Source organism: Sinohyriopsis cumingii, chromosome 3, assembly GCF_028554795.1.
Source record: "Sinohyriopsis cumingii isolate HCF-2022 chromosome 3, ASM2855479v2, whole genome shotgun sequence".
Lineage (NCBI taxonomy): Eukaryota > Metazoa > Mollusca > Bivalvia > Unionida > Unionidae > Sinohyriopsis > Sinohyriopsis cumingii.
The window spans coordinates 74077172-74096879 of NC_142963.1; the positions used below are offsets into that span (position 1 = coordinate 74077172).

The 19708-nt window shown below is 35.6% G+C and overlaps 1 long non-coding RNA gene across 4 annotated transcripts in view; it reads left to right on the top strand.

Annotated features, from left to right (window-relative positions):
* LOC149803109 (uncharacterized) overlaps positions 1-19708 on the top strand; it is a 108135-nt gene that overhangs the window by 83183 nt on the left and 5244 nt on the right. For 3 of the 4 annotated variants that reach the window (XR_016420136.1, XR_016420137.1, XR_016420135.1), the window contains one exon: positions 3738-3819. This is a non-coding gene — a long non-coding RNA (uncharacterized LOC149803109). Of the gene's footprint in view, positions 1-3204; positions 3820-6144; positions 6228-19708 lie in introns of those variants that run through there. The other variant, XR_016420138.1, reaches the window with a different exon arrangement.

Below are 19708 nucleotides of genomic sequence, written 5' to 3' on the forward strand. Positions count from 1 at the left end.
CTCCAACTCACAGATTAGCGCGAGAAATAAAACAACGTGGCGTTAATTCTTGTACTTATCACAGCTATTTCAAATACAGCGGTGGATTGTGGAATCCAGCTCGAATGGGAAACAAATATATCAACAAGATTATAATATTTGATGAAATTTGCACGGTAAATTTAGTTTTATTAAAATCATTCCTAAGTTGGCTAGAAGAAAAAAATACCGCAGTAATAATGTGCGGCGATCATGGACAACCAGATCCTATTGATGGTGAATCTCCTCATGGATGGCTTAGAAAATTTGTAGATTATTATGAAGAAATTGATGCCGATTATAGATCCAATGATAATTTACTGACTGAGTTTAAAAAACTAATTCGGTTGCAACCTAATAAAATTCAATGTGATGTAATGAGAAAAATAATAGATGAAACTTCGATGGATAATTTTCTAAATTTGTGGCGTCCTGATCATTTGATAATTGCTAGTAGGAAAATTATTCGCGATGCTATTCAGAAAATATTATTTAAGCTTCAATGTGAGAAATTTCCAACGCTACAGGTTCCGTTGTGCTATAGGCCAGCTGATACTAGAAAACAAAATATTAATGTTACTTTGCCGTGCGGAAAAGAAAAAATAATGGTTTTAAACGATATTATTTTCGTCGATATTAATCTTGTCAATGATGCGATAAACGCAGAAAGATCACCGTGGAAACTCGGATACGCAGCAACGATTCACTCGTCACAGGGATTAACAGTAGATGGTCAAGTTTGGATTGTTGATGATAGAATTTCCTGGTCAAATTTAGTTTATCTAGCAGTTTCTCGAGTAAGAAAATTATCTCAGTTGGGTAGGATTAAATTTCACATTAACGACGACGGTGGTAATTGAGTATCTTTTGGAATTACTTGTAGTTCCTCTTTGGTAAATCCTCGTTGCGGTGCTAGTGAATCTAGAAAATAAATTGCTGGTCTTCCTGATGATCTTGTTACGGCCGATATTTTATGCGTTGTAACACTCCAGTTTGGATCGGTTGCTCTTCTTCTGCCACCTTCAGCTTCCCCCTCCCTATATAAATATCTAACCGTGACGCTACCTAGTACCGGTGAAATTATTGAACTTCGCTTTAGTGGTATTTTTGTTTTTGTAATTGCAATTGCGGGTTTCATTGATATCGTTCGTGTTACCTCGTTATTTAGTGCGTTAATCACGTGAGGTAATCTTGTTACCCAATCGTGAGATCGTTTATCTTGGATAAATTCCCTCGCGTACTGATACCCGAATAATCGTTCCGCTAGTGTTTTGTTGAATCTTTCAACGATGGCCTGATTGCGATGAACACCTACAATACCGCGACGGATTTTAACATTATTCTTTTTCATTAACACAGTAACCGCGCCAAGAAATTCTCGTCCCGGATCAATCTGGAGAAGATTCGGCCATGTCAATGGAGATCGTGAATAAATTCTCTCAAATGCATTTGCTATTTCCGTTGCTGTTTTATTTGATAGCGGTTCCGCTTCTTTATATCTGCTAGCAATATCAACAACAGTTAGCACATATTTGTATGTGATTCCATTAACGGTATCGTGAGGAAGAAACATTAAATCAGCTTGATGAACTTCATTAGGGACACTAACGGAGAAACTCGCATATGGTATTTTCTTAGGCGGAGGAAGATAAATTTGCCAAATAGCTTGTTTTGATAACCATGATTCAGCGGTGGATTGTTTTACTTTTGCAACCTTGGCAAGTTTGGCAATTGCTGATTTTCCTTTCCAAAATCCTCGCGGAGAATAATATATTTGCTCCATTATAAATTAACCAGCACCTAAAACTAATTTACCTTTCATTGCTCCCTTTATCAACCAGGTTGCTAATTTCTCTTTGAAATTTTTATTAGGAACGGCGTCTATTGCGTGAATTAATTTAATATCAGCGAGATGCCGTTGTTGTAAATCTCCGCTGCGATATGCGAGATCGTGATAGTAGCATGCGTTATCAATAGCATTTACTGGTTCTTCGCCGGGATTTGGTTGATTATTACTGTCAAGTCTTATATCTAATCTTGTACCGGGTCCGCAGTAGTTGTATCCTGGCAAATGTTTCTCTCCGGGATATTTTGCCCAGGGCAATCCTGGTAGATTTTTAATGGAGGCGGTGATGTCTCCTCCGGTTTTTCTATCTTTTTTTTAACGAATTTAAACTTAATTATTCCGCAAACCGCGCATTCTCCCTTAATTGCATTCCTGTTGTTGCGCGTGACAACTTCGATTGGATTTAGCGTAGCAGTTCGAGTGCGACACTTAACACAATATGAATCCATAATATTCTAATAACATGAATGTAATTGATTTTTCAGCCACGAAAAAACGCGAACAAGTGAAACACGTCGACGCACTACCAAATTCGATTAGAATGATAATCATCGGACCATCCGGTTCTGGAAAAACTCAGTTATTGCTAAATTTGATAATGAGATGGCTAAAATGGGATAAGTTGTATTTAGTTGCGCCATCCGTTGACGATCAGCGATGTTATAAAGTACTAAAGGAATTTAGTGATAATACTGAGGATGGCACAATAGAATTTATCACGGATATCAATGAGGCTCCATCAGTAGAAAGTTTAGATGGCGATACTAATAATCTTGTTGTTTTCGATGATGTGATGCTGGATAAACAAACTAATCCGGCTAGGATATTCTCGCGTGGCCGACACAAGAACACCGATGTGATTTACGTGACGCAGCGATATACGCAAATTCCAAAGGTTATTAGAGATAATTGTAATATTTTATCGGTATTTAATGGCGTTGATACTCACACGCTAAGGAATATTCATCAAACTTGGTGCAACGGCGATATGGACATAAATAAGTTCAAAATTTTCTTTAGTCACGCTCAGGCAACACCGCACGGTTTTGTCACGATTAATCTTCATGATCCGCGTAGTAGGTATCGAATCGGTCTTGATCAGATTTACTCATAAAATTGCAACCCAAATTCAATTACAGCAAATAAATTTTACAATACCCCCCCAAAAAAGCTGCCATTTTTTTTGTGTCCAAAAATGCAAATTTGGGGGGAATTTTGCGGATTATTTCGCGTAGGAGGCTTTAGTTTTGAATTCTGAGGGTTCTACGGAAATTATTTGTCTAGAAGGGTTAATTTCGTCTGTGCCACCTGGTCTGTAGAACTTCCCTGCTGCTTCGATACATATGATGCAAAAACCTGATGTGGTCTGAAGCTAAACACAAACAATTTAACACAAGCAAGTAAAATGTCAATATGGTCTTTGATATTAACAGAGATGTACACAGTCATCTAATTTAATTACTCAAGCTTGAATATTTAAAATACAAAATTTTGCCAAAGTAAGTCAAGCATGAATTATTGATCACAGTGATCAACTGTTGTGATGAGGGTGTAGTATTCATCAAGATACACCCCATCACAAAGTTTCATAACTCTAGGCACAGCAGCATGTGGAATCAGGTCACAATTAGTACTTCCAGTTCAGTACCCACGAATGTAGTTCTAGTCTATTTTTAGATCATTTGTCCTCTCTCATTTTAGTGGTGATAGAAGAGTTATATTTATGCAGCTTTGGTAGGGATTTAAAGGCAATTGTTTTTTTGTGAGAATATGAGCTTATGGTGTGGTTGTCTGTGTGTATTTCAGCAACAGTGCACAGTGAGTAATAAGGCCTTGGTGATGATCAGGAAGTGAACTCTGTGTTTCATTGCAGGTTCCTTTGTTTGCAGTCCAACCTCTCAAAAATATGCCGATGAACCTATGACAAGAACTTCACCATGAAGTCATCTTTGGAGGTATTTTAGATTAACATATGATTTGTATTGATTGTCACACAGTGGAAAATTTATTGCTGAGAAACAAATGTAAGGAATATATAGTAAACTTAATTGTGTTCTGGGTCCATGTACATACTAAGGATGCAAAAAACCTATGTGGTCATGTGCTAAATGCAACAACATAATCTAAGCCACCTTAATGTGAAATGTAGGTGACAGTGACCTTTTATTGAAAGAGTGTGGTATAAAAATGATGCATACAATCATCTAGTTGGACCATATCAGCTTGAACATAGCTCAAAAACCAAACTTAAATTTTTTTAACCAAAGTCAGTCAAGCATGATATATTAGTCACAGTAATGTGATGATGATAGTTGATCAAGATGCCCAAATAAGACCTCACAACATATAGAAATTACCACACATACACACACACACACACACTGGCCAAAGATTTTTCTGTCAATGTTTAAAATGTGTTTCAAAAGTTAGGTTTCCATTCATGGATTTTAAGACTTCTTTTGATCTCACCTTACAGAATATTTTGTTTTTGCCAGCTCCACTAATGAATTTTCTGTATTCTGAACTTTTTCTTTTCCCCATCAATATATGAACTGAATAAAGTCTATACATGCTTATAAGTCGATTCCAACCTGAACTGCTATCACATAATGCACAAACAGATCAGGGTCTATTTTGTTTCTTGTACTGATAATGCTAAGAAACTGCATAGATCTAGATCTGCTGGCACATTATTTGACAGCAGATCTGAGTCTATGCAGAGGGCAGTTGGAAATGACTTATAAGCGAGTACAGACAGTGCATATGACTAGTAATAATAAACTGTGTTTGTGATTGCTTTAAAAATGTATAATTTATGCAGTCATTCATCTATGATTTTCTGATAACTTTACTTACAACTCAAGCTATTTGAAACTACTATCGTTGATGTCTCCTGATGTTAAACTAGTTTAAGCACAACTGTCAAAGACATACATGGTCTTACATATTAGTTTTGTAAGCTTCTACGCTTGCTACAGCCCTGCAAGTAATGAACTTACTATTATCAGTATTACTGAGGTTTATCCTTGTCAGAAAGAAAGTGGTATACTGCTTCTTGGTCTAAAACCATCAGGGAAAATTTCAGTAAGTTAGGCACTGTTAGTGCACTGAAACAATGATTGTCTCCTCAGGTAAATTTGGAACATGATGCACAAATAAGCATACATGAGTTACCTAAAAGACGTCACAGAGTTGAAACAGTGAACCGCACAATATTTGGCAACTGCGAAGAGCAGTAATAAATTAAGCTCAATAATTCAAACACTGAATAAATTTTCACATCTTTGCAATTATTTTGTTGAATATGAATATTTTGTAGCATTATTTCAATTCATTAGAGATTCTGAAAATTTCTTTGGTTTTGATAAATGTAAGTGATATCCACACTAAATCTATGCCATGATGAATGAGTCACATGATCAAGTTACAAAGTACATGCATGGATAATAAATGAAGCTTGGATAGCTTTAAATCTTTCCTGCATTCAGACTATTTCCTCTTTTCTAAAAATATCAGAGGGATTTTCTCCTCTAAAGTTTCGGTTCTAGAATAGACCCTGTAACAAATATACTAAGTTTCTTCCTCCAATGGCTTTAAAGTTGTAGAGCATAAACAAAAATGTTGTGGACAGAAGGATGGATGGACACAGAAATGAAGATATTAAATCCTCCACTTTTCTTCAATATGGTGGAGGAAAATAAAAATGATCTGCCTTAGAAAATATATATTTAATCTATATCATCAAATAAATAGCCTAAAATAAAAAAAGTCAGTCATAGGACATTTTTGGTAATTTAACCATCTATCTAGGTTCTTTAAGGTGCTGTTTCACGTCTAAAATTGATAAACTCTTCTGTACATGAAAAAATGTGCATGCACTGTTTGCAATGAAATACCTGTTTTGTCCATTTGCTTTTGGCACCTAGCATCATTCGCTAGCAGCCGATACAGTACAACTGTTAGCCTAACATGACCTAAAGCTTGCCTTACTGAATAAAGCCAGCCCTACATTCAATAAGGCTAGCTTTAGGTTGAGTTGGGCTATCAACTGGCTAATGATCCTACTGTGTGTGTGTGATCTGGATTTTTAACACAGCTTTACAAAACTTTCAGTCATATCACTATCATGTCTGCAGTGTGTCAGTTTATAGTAATGTCTAGCACTGGGGCATCATGCCTGACACCAGGCCGATCAGTCCTAACATTAAACTCTTAATGCTGAGCACAAGTGAGGCAGCTGCTAGTACCATTTTTATAAGTCTTTGGTATTACTCTGCAAGGGTTTGAACCTGCATCTGAGGCAGATACTCTAACCACTTAGGCCACTGGAGAATTTGTTGGCAAAAGCAAACACATGAAAGAGGTAGGTTGCCATAAGTACTGCATGCAAATCTTACTTCACCTGCATTTTTGAATTTATTAATTTTCAATTAGCAAGCTTTACTATTAGCTAGTGAAACCTTTATGGAAAACAAGAGATTGAATCTAGCCTGTGTAGACTTTTTTCTATATTAAAGAAATTGTTGATGGTATATTTTTAGTACTGTAGAAATTTTATCTTGAAACGTGGAAAATGAAGCACAAGAACAGAAAGATATTCAAAATTTATTTTCAAGCCAGCTATATATGTAACTAAATATCATAATTATACATTATAGTAATAACTGTATAAATAAACAAATAACAACAATTTGATACAGGCAGAAACCAAGGTAAATAAATGATTCATTTTGTATTGCTGCCTGTATATTTAATATTTATCTGCATTGATCACATCATACAACGAGTAAATATAGATGGATATAAAAATAATAACAAAATCTGTCAAGAAATAAAGAAAAGATAATCAAATCTGAAATATGAAAATGATGAATAAATAAATAAAAAGGCAACTTCAAAATAAAGAAATAATTTCAAAATAAATTTTAACAAATTGTATATATTTATAAGCCCTATTGTTATTTCCTTGCTAAATCTGTCCTATACTTAGACACCATCCCCCTAATGTGCGTCAAATGGTGGAATTCTGCCACTACATTTTTTAAGTTTTAGGATAAACTAATTTTGTAAGCCCTGCTTTCATAAATGTTTTCTGGAGAATAGCCATCTTTTACTCAATCCAAAACCATCATGGCAGCAAAACTAAATTTCATCATCAGGATTACTGGCTATTTTTACTACCTCAGAATGAAAAAGATACATGTGAAACCTTGGGGATTTCCTGCGGCCATCATTTTGGTTGTTATAGTAAACTCTTTTCAAATATAATTTTGTGCTCTTATAATTTGCTTCTTGAAGAGGTCCCAAAATGTTCATGACATAAATAAAGGTTCCATTTGACAAGAGTTATATGGTCACCACATACAGAGCTAGGCCATGTCATCCATAACTACAGCTGTACATGACTCCCATTCCTACCAGGGTCAAATCACAAGCAAATACAATTTTACAATCAAAACCTTTCTTTGCTTTTAGAAATGAAATTGTTTTATTTCTCTTCATGTAATTACTTTTCTTCTTAAAATACTTACTGCAGAAAATGTTGATCCACTGAAGGAGTCACAGTACTAATTCAACTCCCATAGTAAACATATGGAAACACCATCATATTCAAAATTCAATAACTTAAAATGTCTGGATGCTGATGATCAGACTTATATTTCTCCATGCACAACTATCCTTGGTGCAAGCTTCTGTGTGGAGAACACCACATGACCCGCAGCATTTTTTTAATCTACATGTGCATGAAACATGTTATTGATTCTGCACCCAATGAATCAGGTACTACTTTCATTATTGAGTACTCCTAAGTCAAGCCTGTAAAAATACTAAAATTGCATCAATAGAATTTTGTCTATATTTTTTTCAAATTACAGATAGGATAAGCTCTCAAAAGATATTTTTACTAAAATTGTAATTTTCATTATAAACCAATTATGGACCACCAAACCCATATATACTCTATTATTTGTTCACCCATTTCTAGACTGGTTCACAGTTCTTTCGTATAATTAGTACCGTTTGTCCTATAACCAGATTGGAATTTTTTAGAAAAGTTGTGTTTTACTCATTGATATTGGAGCATAATTGTAAGAAAGAATTGGCCATGCTTGTGCATGGATAATAGTGCAATAGCATTTTATGTGATGCCAATGTCTATAGCTAAATTGCATCCGTATTACATGTTGCTGTGTTGTATTGTACTTATTAGTGGCTTATTCTTGTTATTAAAATAATTGTTTTCTGCCTTTGCATCTTCATGTTATCTTTCTATGGCATGCATGCTACACAAAAGAAACACAAGCATGCTGTCATCAGCAAGTATGACATCACAGGGTATCAAATTACATGACACATTGTATTTTCATCTCTCACTGGCTCTAAGACAAGTTTTAAATGTTTTAAATTTCAAAATTGCATTTCTTTTCTTGCTGACTCTCACAGAAATAAGATGCAGTGCATCCCTATTCATATCTATCAAACCAAACAAATAAGTGTGCCACATGACAGGTCAAAATAATAAGAGGACATTGCCCTTCTGTGACTAACACAAATACACACACCCATGAAGCATCAAGAGATGCTGACATTCCAAACTTATTTAAACTATCATCACATGTGATTCATCACTCCCAAATCTTAATAAAAAGGTATAAAAGCCAAAGAAAAGTTCCATAAGCTTTATTATACTGAAGAATTAAATAACAGAGTGCTACTTTTTAGTATAAAACTATGGGGAAGGGTGAGGAAGCAAAGAATAGACAGAGTAATTTCTTCAAGCCTGGTAATGTTCCCCACAACAAGGGGAAAAATGTGCATCAACCCAAAAGACACAGCCACTTGAGGTCTGTTACATAAGGACAACACGAGACAAATTTGAAAAAGCTATCCAAGTTCCTATAATGCTGACATTGATGTTGGAGACAGAAAGCCAATGTACAAACTGCTGTGGCCCAAGCTAAGAAGTAAGCTGGAGGTGGAAAAATATGTGGAAAACTTTGCAATGCCAAGGCAAGTCCATGTTTCTATGCAATAATCAGACACTGATAAAAAGTCTCAAAATCATTATTGTGGCTACTTTCCATTATAAGCAGTGTTAAATTACTTCCTTTTTAATATAAAGCTGAATAAAATGCATAAATTATTGAAAAAAAGAGAAACAAAGCAAACCTTGCAATCACTCAATTACAGTCAAAGGGGAGGGAAAACACCTTGATTTGCATACCAAGTAGCAAGCTCTAATTTACAGCTAAATGATTCCTTACTATTACTTGATAGTAAGTGCAGAGCAATGTTGCCTTTATAAATAGCTTTTGTTTCAAATCCGAAACCATATTTCTGACATGAAGCTTGTTTTCATCTATTCACAACAACAGATCTGGTGAACAAAACACATATTGCTTAGTGCACACAGGAAAAAATGCTGAGATGTGGAAAAATGTGCTCCGAGAGCACCAGTTCCAACACCCTGACTATAAAGGTTTTCTATCAGGGGACTTGGTACATGAAGAGAAAAGAGGTCTGGTGTGGTGGGAGAGAGAGAGCAATATGTTCAACATGCAGTTATACATCAAGAATGTTTCAACTGTATGAAGAGATGCCGAAGAGAGGTTGGGGAAGAAAAACTGACAGTGTAAATAATGCAATACAGATAGGACTTTTGCAGACTTCTGTTGGGAATGAAGGTTGAAAACTATTCTTTTAAGTGAAAATGTCCCTCCCTGCTCCCTCAACAAAAGGGCTGCAGAAAAGTTCCAATACTGTTTGCCAAAAAATTGAAAGTACCAATATGAGAGACATGGCTGAACATAGAAAAGGTGTCAAGGAGTTTAATTCTGTGATAGAAAATAAGACAGATTTAATTGATATTCAATGTGACTTGACATATAATAATGCAATTTACAGGTTGAGGCAATGCAGCATGTGCAGTTTTGTGCCCAGTCCTTGATTTTTACAATGTTCTCTGCTTTGATCTGCTGAATGTGTCTCTAAAGTTAAATGATCAGTATTGATACATAAGTGATTGTGACATAAGTGGCTTACATTTAAAATCTCTCCCCCACCCCCTTTTGGGGAATTGTTGCATGTGTTAAATGGTATTTAACCATATAGGCCAATCTGTGGGCACCATCATATGAAATTCTGCCATCAGGCCATACTATGCTCTTTTCCCCATGGCCTGAGCTATCTACTGCCACTGTCCAGTGTATAAAACCTATCCCATCTGTCTTTTGTATAGCTTTTTTCTCCCAAATCACATGCAAACCATGAAAAAAAGATTCCATTATGATTGTCATATGCAAAAACCACCAAAATGATACTCTGGATGCACATGGTAACCACGGGACAACAGGCTCCTATTATGGTATAGGTCACATGTAGGAGTCATGGTACTAATTCAACTCCAATAGTAAACATATGGAAACACCATCATATTCAAAATTCAATAACTTAAAATTTCTGGGTGGTGATGATGAGACCTATATTTCTCCATGCACATCTAACCTTGGTGCAAGCTTCTGTGTGGAGAACACCACATGACCCGCAGCATTTTTTTAATCTACATGTGCATGAAACATGTTATTGATTCTGCACCCAATGAATCAGGTGCTACTTTCATTACTGAGTACTCCTAAGTCAAGTATGTAAGAATACTAAAATTGCATCAATAGAAATTTGTCAATATTTTTTTCAAATTATAGATAGGATAAGCTTTCAAAAGATATTTTTACTAAAATTTTAATTTTTATTATTAACCAATTATGGACCACCAAACCCGCATATACTCTATTATTTGTTCACCCATTTTATGACTGGTTCACAGTTCTTCTGTATAATTAGTATCGTGTGTCCTGAATTGACAATCTTAAAAAATTGAGGGTCCTGGGGGTAATTATTGAGAGTCCTGGGCTAGTTAATTTTAAGGGTCCAGGGCTACTTATTGGAATTCAACAGGATACACAGACTGAAAACAAAATGTGTGTGTGTGTGTGATTTGGATTTTGAATGTAGCTTTAACAATTTTTCACTCATATCACTGTGATGTCTGCAGTTTGGCAGTTTATAGTGATGTCAAGTACTGGGACATCGTGCCTAAGACATGTAGCATGATGTCCCACCCAGTTACAGTATCCTGACACCAGGCCGATGAGTCCTAACACTAACCTCTTAATGCTGAGTGCCAAGTGAGGCAGCTGTTAATACCATTTTTATAAGTCTTTGGTATGATTCAGCCGTGGTTCAAACCCATGACCTCCCACATCCAGGGTGGATGCTCTAACCACTAGGCTACTGGAGCAGTGAAAAAAAAATTAGTATCCAAAATAAACATTTGAAAATGCACTGAAAGTGTGTATATGGAGCTCTGTATCCACTCCCTGTTTGCAGTAGTGCATATGCAATGTTACACATTTGCATTTTCTTTGTAACTTGAGATGACAGTGAGAATGCTACCTTATACTGAGTGGATATATTTTATCTAGTGGGTGAAACACTCAGTAATTTTACAAGTGAAGAAGCTGTGAGTGAAAATATTCTAGTTCTTCACTCATGTGCTGAAATAATTCTATTATTAACTCAGAACAAATTTTCTTTCATTTTATGCTCCAATATATTGTTGTTGTTGTTGTTGTTGTGGGGTTTAACGCCATTTTTCAGCACACGATAGGCTATACATGGCGGCCAGTATTAATGGTGGAGGAAGAACCCGAGAAAACCCCGGAAAGAACCACCGACCCACGAGAAGCTACTGGCAAGCTTTCTCACATACCCACATTGGCTGAATCCTAGACTCGAACCGCCGCAGACAGAGGTGAGATGGCAGTGATCCGTAACGAAGAGCGCTTTAGACCACTCGGCCACTCGGGGCCCCTCCAATATATTGACTAGTTACTATGTAACTTGAGATGACAATGAAGATGCTTCATTGTACTGTGTCGATATATTTCATTAAGTGTGAAACACTCAAATACGTATGTATGTGTGTGTGTGTGTGTGATTTAGAGTATTAACATAGTTTTTTTAAAAAAATCAGTCTTATCACTAAAATGTCTGCATTGTGGCTATTTATAGTGATGTCTAGTACTGGGGCATCATTCTGCAGACATGTAGCATTATGTCCCACCCAATCACATTATCTGGAAACCATGCCAACCAATTCTAACACTAACCTCATAATGTTGAGCATGAAGCGAGGCCCACCGTTAGTAATAGTCTATGATATGATTTGGTCAGGGTTTGAACCCATTACCTCCTGCATTTAAGGTGGTCTCTCTAACCACTTAGACCACTGTAGCAGTCAAACACTCAAATATACTGGCTAGCTAGCTAAACTGTATATTAGATTGAAGTAGCAGATTTCTTACGGTAATGTCAGTTGTTTACCATTTATGTTCATCAGTGTTTGGTGTATCTATGCATAGAAATGATTAGTAACATATTCTCTTTCCTAATTTAAGGTAAAAATGACAATAAAACAAATAGATTTTTAACAAATTGAAGAAGAAAATGAGCATTGTGGGATGGATCACAACAATTACCATGAGACCAAGCAATTGACAACATCGCATATACAATTTATTGGTTATAATTGTTATGTATACCTATATTGTGTTTAACATTTTTCCATGATTGTAGATTGTAAGGGTCATTTGTATGTGTGTGTGTGTGTGACTTGGATTTTTAATGTAGCTTTAACAATGTTTCAGTCATATCAATATGATGTCTGAAGCGTGACAGTTTATAGTGATGTCTAGCACTGGGGCATCATGCCGCAGACATGTAGCATGATGTCCTACCCAGTCACACTATCCTGACACTAGGCCAACAAGTCCTAACACTAACCTCTTAATGCTGAATGCCAAGCGAGGCAGCTGCTAGTACCATTTTTGTAAGTCTATGGTATGACTCGTCTGGGGATCGAACCCACAACCTCCCGCATGTTAAAAGGATGCTCTAACCACTAGGCCACCAGAGCGTTGTGGGTCATTTGTAAGCAACATATTAAATAGGAAACTTTTGACCATGGTTGTAGATAATAATCATTTGTAAACATGTTTATTTGGATTTGATTTAACAGCTTTCATTTTGCCCTTAGAAAAACCATGGTCTACCTAATGTTGGTCAAGTTGATTTGCTATAAATGAAGTAAAGAAACCAGACCTTGTTTACAGTTTAAGGTAATTTTCCATTAAGATGACTTACTTTTTTCCAGAAATGTTATTGCAACATAGTTCAAGTGTGGATGTATAAAAGGTTTGAGATTAACAAGATTTTTCATTCCTATTTTAACATCTTTCCAGCAGAATCATTTTCTTTCATTGTGTTTAGTTATAATTTAGAGGATTTTTTTTTTAAATTTAATTATTATTTGCAATTACAAAATTTTTTTATTGACTTTTGGACTAATACACTAGTTTGAAATTATTGTGAATTCATTCAAGGACATTCTGGATTATAGCATTTGTGATACATCAAGACTGTTGACACATCAGTTCATTGAAGGCTTTTGGCACATCAGCACATTCAATACTGGAATTCTTTTAGAACACTCTGTACTTTTGGACTTGTGGTAGAACTTTTAGGACTATTTGGAATTTAATTCACAATACAATAAGTCCTTTTTAAATGTTTACCTTGTATTTGAGGGAAATAAATGATTTGTTGAATTTTACCAAACTTGTTGGTTTCACTTTTTTTCTGTTACTTAGTTTAAAACCATTGAGTTGTAACATAATATTATCAATGTCTCTGACTGGAGTGAAAAATTAAAATTTATAATTTACTGCAGTGAATTGTCAAAATAGTTTTTCAAGGAAATGGAACTAGATTATGGACTAGCATACCATAAAATAAATACTATTATCCTAGTTATTACATCAACGTTACCATATCCATTTATTGCATCAAATGGCATGGGGTGACCAATACAGCAAATGATTACACATTTCCATGATATTAAGATTGAAAATGAAAATGAAGATTTTCAAATAAATATACAGTACAGAAATTATGTTCCCTGAAACACAATGAAATTGTCAGAAATTTGGAACAGGATTGAGTGTGTTTTAGAGATATACATAATCAGAGCCCCCATGTATCAAAAATCCCTGTTTGCAGGACCTCAAATTTCCTGAAAATTTTGTTTTTTGTATACTGTAGTTTTTTAAAGAAATTTTAAAAAATCCTCCTATTATCTTTTTCCACATGACTTTTGTTGTGATTATAAAAACTGCATAATAATGTTTTTTCCACCTTCATTTTGAAACTATGTCAGTTTATGCCCAATATCTCCCTGAGTTCATGACATTATGATACAGGATCATGCTAGTTTGAGCTGCAAGCATGGACTTGAAAAATGCAACCTAAATGTCACCATATCTGACTGACCACAAATCAATAATTCCTCTTCAGTGAGGGTCATTTTGAACTGTAAATCTTATAGATCTATTTGCATTTCAGCATACCTTTCTTGTCCACTATATTAATTTCTTTATTTCCAATTTGATCACATGTCTTGATTCTGCATGGTTACTGACAATGCAACAGAAATTAAGTAACATTGCAATATAGCATGTGGTCCTAGAGTATAAGAAAGCTCAGGGATTTGAAGCTCGTGCGAGCTCGAGCTCGATAATTTTTTCAAGCTTTCGAGCTTGAGTAGTACGAAAAATAATTTTCTTTATAATTTATTTTTAAACATCATTCTTGTTAATATAATAGTATTTCAAAAAGACAAGAGCATGCAGAGATTTATCCAATAACTTTGATCGCAATTTTGTACAGAAATTAGTAGCAACCGAAAATGCTCTTTCTGAATCAACTGAAGTCGGTTTGATTGTACTGATGGCATCTGATAATCGCCTCAAATTTTCAGTCAGTTCACCATTACTTTTTGACAAGGAAAATTCTTGGCGTAATTTCTTAAATCGATCGGTTTGAAGAGATCCCTGAGTGCTAGAAGCTTCCAATCAAAATCTAAGTTCATCTTCAAGTGAGAGCTCATTGTGGTTAATTGTTATTTTCTCATCATGTGCTTCTTCATTTGCAGTATTTGCCGATGGAAATAGCCGCTTCATCAAATTTGTCGCTAATTCAATAGAAGTTTTGGATGGAACATTATCCAAATGGTGCAGAGAAATCATAAGATCCATAAGTTGTTAACTCTACCGTCGATGTAATGATCAATATTTTCTAAAAGAGTACGACTGATCTCTGTTACTTGTGCAGACAATTTTTCCCTCATGAAGCTAATAGCAACATAAGCGGTTCTCAGAGAAGCTTTTTTTCGCTCATAGCATTAAGAGTAACCTCAACCGGTTTCAATGCCAAAACTATGGATTTCAATAATTCTATTTTCAAATTAGTTAAGAGATGCTCGGATCCGATTTCACTCAGCACTTCATTGGTGACATCGTATAATTTAATAAAGATTTCTAGCATTTTTATCATGGAATTCCATCTAGTTTTGCAGTCGAGGGACAGTTGTTGTTCTTTGTTAAATTTTTCTGAGCTTTTAGCTTTAAACGCATCCGATCATATGGCTGAGCCTTTGAAAAACCTAACAATTTCTCTCACAGTCTTTATATTTTCCTTCCATGATTCACTTTGTATCTCAACTTATTCAGCACTCAATTCATCGTCGCTTTAATCGAAATCATCAGTCTGTCCAGTTTCTTTGTGTGAAAAAACTGAAATTCCTTGACCTGGGCAATTTTCTCTGTAAAAAGTTTTTGTAACATCCAAATGCAATCCGTGATCAAGGCAAGCTTGATACAGAGCGGGCGATTTTTCTCTGAATTTGATCATGACACTTGCTCCATCACCGGTAGAGGCAACAATATCCTGTTTGAATGAGACACCAAAAGAATTAGGATGTTCCTCAACGAGCTCGTTCATTTTTTCAGCATTACAACTTCCGTAAATTCTGGCAAGACCAAGATTGATACATTTTGACGAGACCATATGAAGGTGGATGTTGAGAAATCAACGATTTCCGATACTTGTCCATTCATCCAATGATATTGAAAATCTCTTTGATTCTGAGAGTTCTTTCTTAATGTCCTGTATGACTTGTTGCTTCACTTTTTTTCAAAATCACGAATAAGGGCCATCACCGATCTTTCATCAGCAGGTAGCTTCATTCTTCTTAATGACAGCGATTGACGAATAAATTCTGAATGAGTGATTTTCCGAATCGAGAATCCACTGACTGCAGCGAGTTTCAAGACTATTTCTTCCAGTGAAGTTTTGACAACAAAGTTATCCATTGTTCTCATTTTCTTCGGCTCTATTTCAGACTCATCCTTGTTGACGTCAATATGATGAATGCTAAGCAGATGTCGATGCATTGTTGAAGTGTTTCCTTGTGGACATGAAATTGTCTGCTTACATTCATTGCAAGCTGCGAAATTATCCTTTTTTTTCGCGCTTGTTGAAATAAGTCCAAACAGCTGATTTCTTATTGTTTGACATCGCTACTGCTTTAGAAATAAAATATAAGTAAAAATTAACAAACAAAGGGCAGATACAATGTGAAAAATCGCTGATAACACGTTTATGTTGTTTGAACTGTTCAAAAATCAGTTTAAGAGAGATCCCTCGGGCGTCAGTTGTGTGCCTACTGCCCCTCCAGCACCACTCATCGTCAGGCCAAACGCTTGAGAAGTTCACCAGTTCTCTCGCTTGCAGAAGTTGAAAAACCCCTTCTCCCCGTCAGCCACAATCATAATAATCGGAATTATTATCTTAGGAGCCCCCAGCGATGACCGTTGCAAGGCAACGACCGCCCACTGGTCGACTAACACATGGGGAAGCATAGGCCGTGTGAATCTGTAAAGCCGCTCATTCCCACAGTCAATTAATTATTGCACGGGTTTATCCGGTCCGATAATATCAAAAAGCGGAGAATTTTTCTAGGTGTAAGCTCGAAGCTTGTTGAGCTTTGAGACCCCGAAAATGCTCCAAAATTATCGAGCCTTGAGCTCGAGCCTAGGCTCATCCCAAACTCTATGTGGTCCGTCCTATCCTATTATTTTACCTGGTGCTAAGGCCAAGTGGGACAATAATGTGGCCTATCCTACCATGTTATGTCACCTAGTAGTAAGCCAAGTGGGACAATAATTGGTCTGTCATACCCTATTTATCTCACCTAGTGCTAAGACCAAGTGGGGCAATAATGTGGTCTGTCCTACCCTGTTTATATCCCACCTAGTGCTAAGGCCAAGTGGGGCAATAATGTCTGTTCTACCATGTTGTGCCACCTTGTGCCAAGGCCAAGTGGGACAATGAGACAATAATGTGGTCTGTCCTAACCTGTTATGCCACCTAGTGCTAAGGCCAAGTGGGACAATAATGTGGTCTGTCCTACCCTGTTATGCCACCTAGTGCCAAGGACAAGTGGGACAATAATATGGTCTGTCCTACCCTGTTATGCCACCTATTGCTAAGGACAAGTGGGACAATAATATGGTCCATCCCACCCTGTTATGCCACCTAGTGCTAAGGAAATGTGGGACAAGAATGTGGTCTGTTTATATGCCACCTGGTGATCAGGCCAAGTGGGACAATATTTCACTTCTGATTAAGTGATTAAAAACTATATCTGAAGCATGGGAAAGAAACATGGTCTTTAATCTATAAATATTTTCTTTTACTCCAGTTATTGAAAATCAAACTATGATTTAGCTTTGTTAACCACTACTATGCCAGAAAGACTGAAAATTCGACAAAAAAATTTGTAAACACAAAAAATTTGCACAATATTTGTTTCTCACCTTTATTTTCACAAAAAAAACCTTTAAAATTCAATTATTATTCATAAATATAAAAAATAAATTATGTTCTTTACTGATAAGATACATATCTTAAATAAAATAGCTTATTTTCTGGTTATCTTGATAAAAGAAAAGACAAACACAAAATAATTTGTACAAAGTGGTTATACATATCTGAAAGACAACTGAAAAAGCCATTAATTATTGCTCTAATTAAACAAGATTCTGAACAATATAAATGTATTTTAAGACAAGAGGTATTTATTTTCATGGAGAAAAAGGAAATTCACATTAAATCACATAATCATTAAAATTCAGTTATTACTACTCTTGTCTTCACTTTTAAAAGATCCAAAATTGTAACTTATCTTAACATGTGGCAATGGTATACAAAACATAATTTAATTTGATATAAAACTTTGCATCTGTTTCCTCTACTAACACATTAATATAAAACTCTGAACTCTGACTCATATGAACAAACACATTTGAAATAAAACTTTGCACCATATCATGAAAACATTTCATATAAAATTTTGTATGGTCTCCTGAACTCAAACATACAATATAAAACTATGCACTCTGTCTTATGAAATAATACATTTAACAAATAAAGCCAGATATAGCTAAATAAACCTAGTTTTAAAGTGGTCTGTATGTGATATGTTTGTATTTGTAACTTGAAAATTTCCATTTTTGGAATGTATTTTATTTTAAGAAATGTGTTAAGATTTAACATCAAAAAAACCAAACTCAAATAATAAAAAAACATGGTTCTTGAGTCCTAAATTAAAAGAACCAAAGAATATATTGTGTAGTTGTTAATTCAAAGTGAACCCATCACACAACAGACTAGTTTGCACATAGTCTGTCATGTAAATATGTCCATTGCTCAGATTTCCTCTCTGCATGTGTGTTACAAATAAAATACAATTTCAGTGCTCAAGGAAATGCTTTTTTAGACACAGGCCCTGGTCTGGTGACTTAAAAAAAACCCCACAAGCCCCAACTCAAATTCCTCACATACTGACTCCAATTCCCATGTGCCCCAAATGACCCTTTTTTTAAACTATTTTTTTCATACAACATTGCAAACTCTGTACTTCAAATATGAAACAATAAAAATTATATCATATACAATTGACTTGTGTGTTTATTCAGATCTCAAAATATTTCATGTAAAGCAATGTATTCCTCTGGGTCATGAGGTCTATCAAAGTTCTTTTTACTTGTTGGATTAGCAGTGTTTATGCTCATTAGCATCGGAAGAGGTTAGTGTTAGGACTGGTCGGCCTGGTGTCAGGATAATGTGACTGGGTGGGACATCATGCTACGCGTCTGCGACATGATGCCCCAGTGCTAGACATCACTATAAACTGCCACACTGCAGACATTGTAGCGATATGACTGAAAAATTGTTAAAGCTATGTTAAAAATCCTAATCACACACACACATTAAAGCTAGTCCAAGTTTCCTCAGATCCTTCCTACCCCATTTTAGGTATTTTGATACTGGGTTAGGGCCAATTGCTTATTGAAAAGTTGGAATTTGACACAATGTCACTTGATTTTATCTGCTGAAAGGGGAAACTGATGATAACACCCTCCCCTATTCCCAGTTAACACATGATAACTAACTCTCACAGTTCACAATCTGACCCCTCAATGACCCCATTTTTAATAATTCTATAATGCTTGCACGTTTAGCTACTCGTAACTTATATCAACATAAAGAATAAATTCTGAACCTTTCTCCATGCATCTTACTGATTTTTAATGGTCACTTTTATGTGAAGTTTTTCCGTTGCTTCATGTCTTGCCCAGAATACCATAATTTTTTAAAACAATACTTCCTGTCAACTTGGTAGTTATGTGATACCAACAAAAACATTGCCTACATGTGCTCTGTTTGATTAATCTGGTTTTCTATTGGCTGCATTGACAGTGATGGGTTTCTGGTTGTTGTTCTTGGTAGATAAATGTTGAGCATTAAAAACATTGCCTACATGTGCTCTGTTTGATTAATCTGGCTTTCTATTGGCTGCATTGACAGTGATGGGTTTCTGGTTGT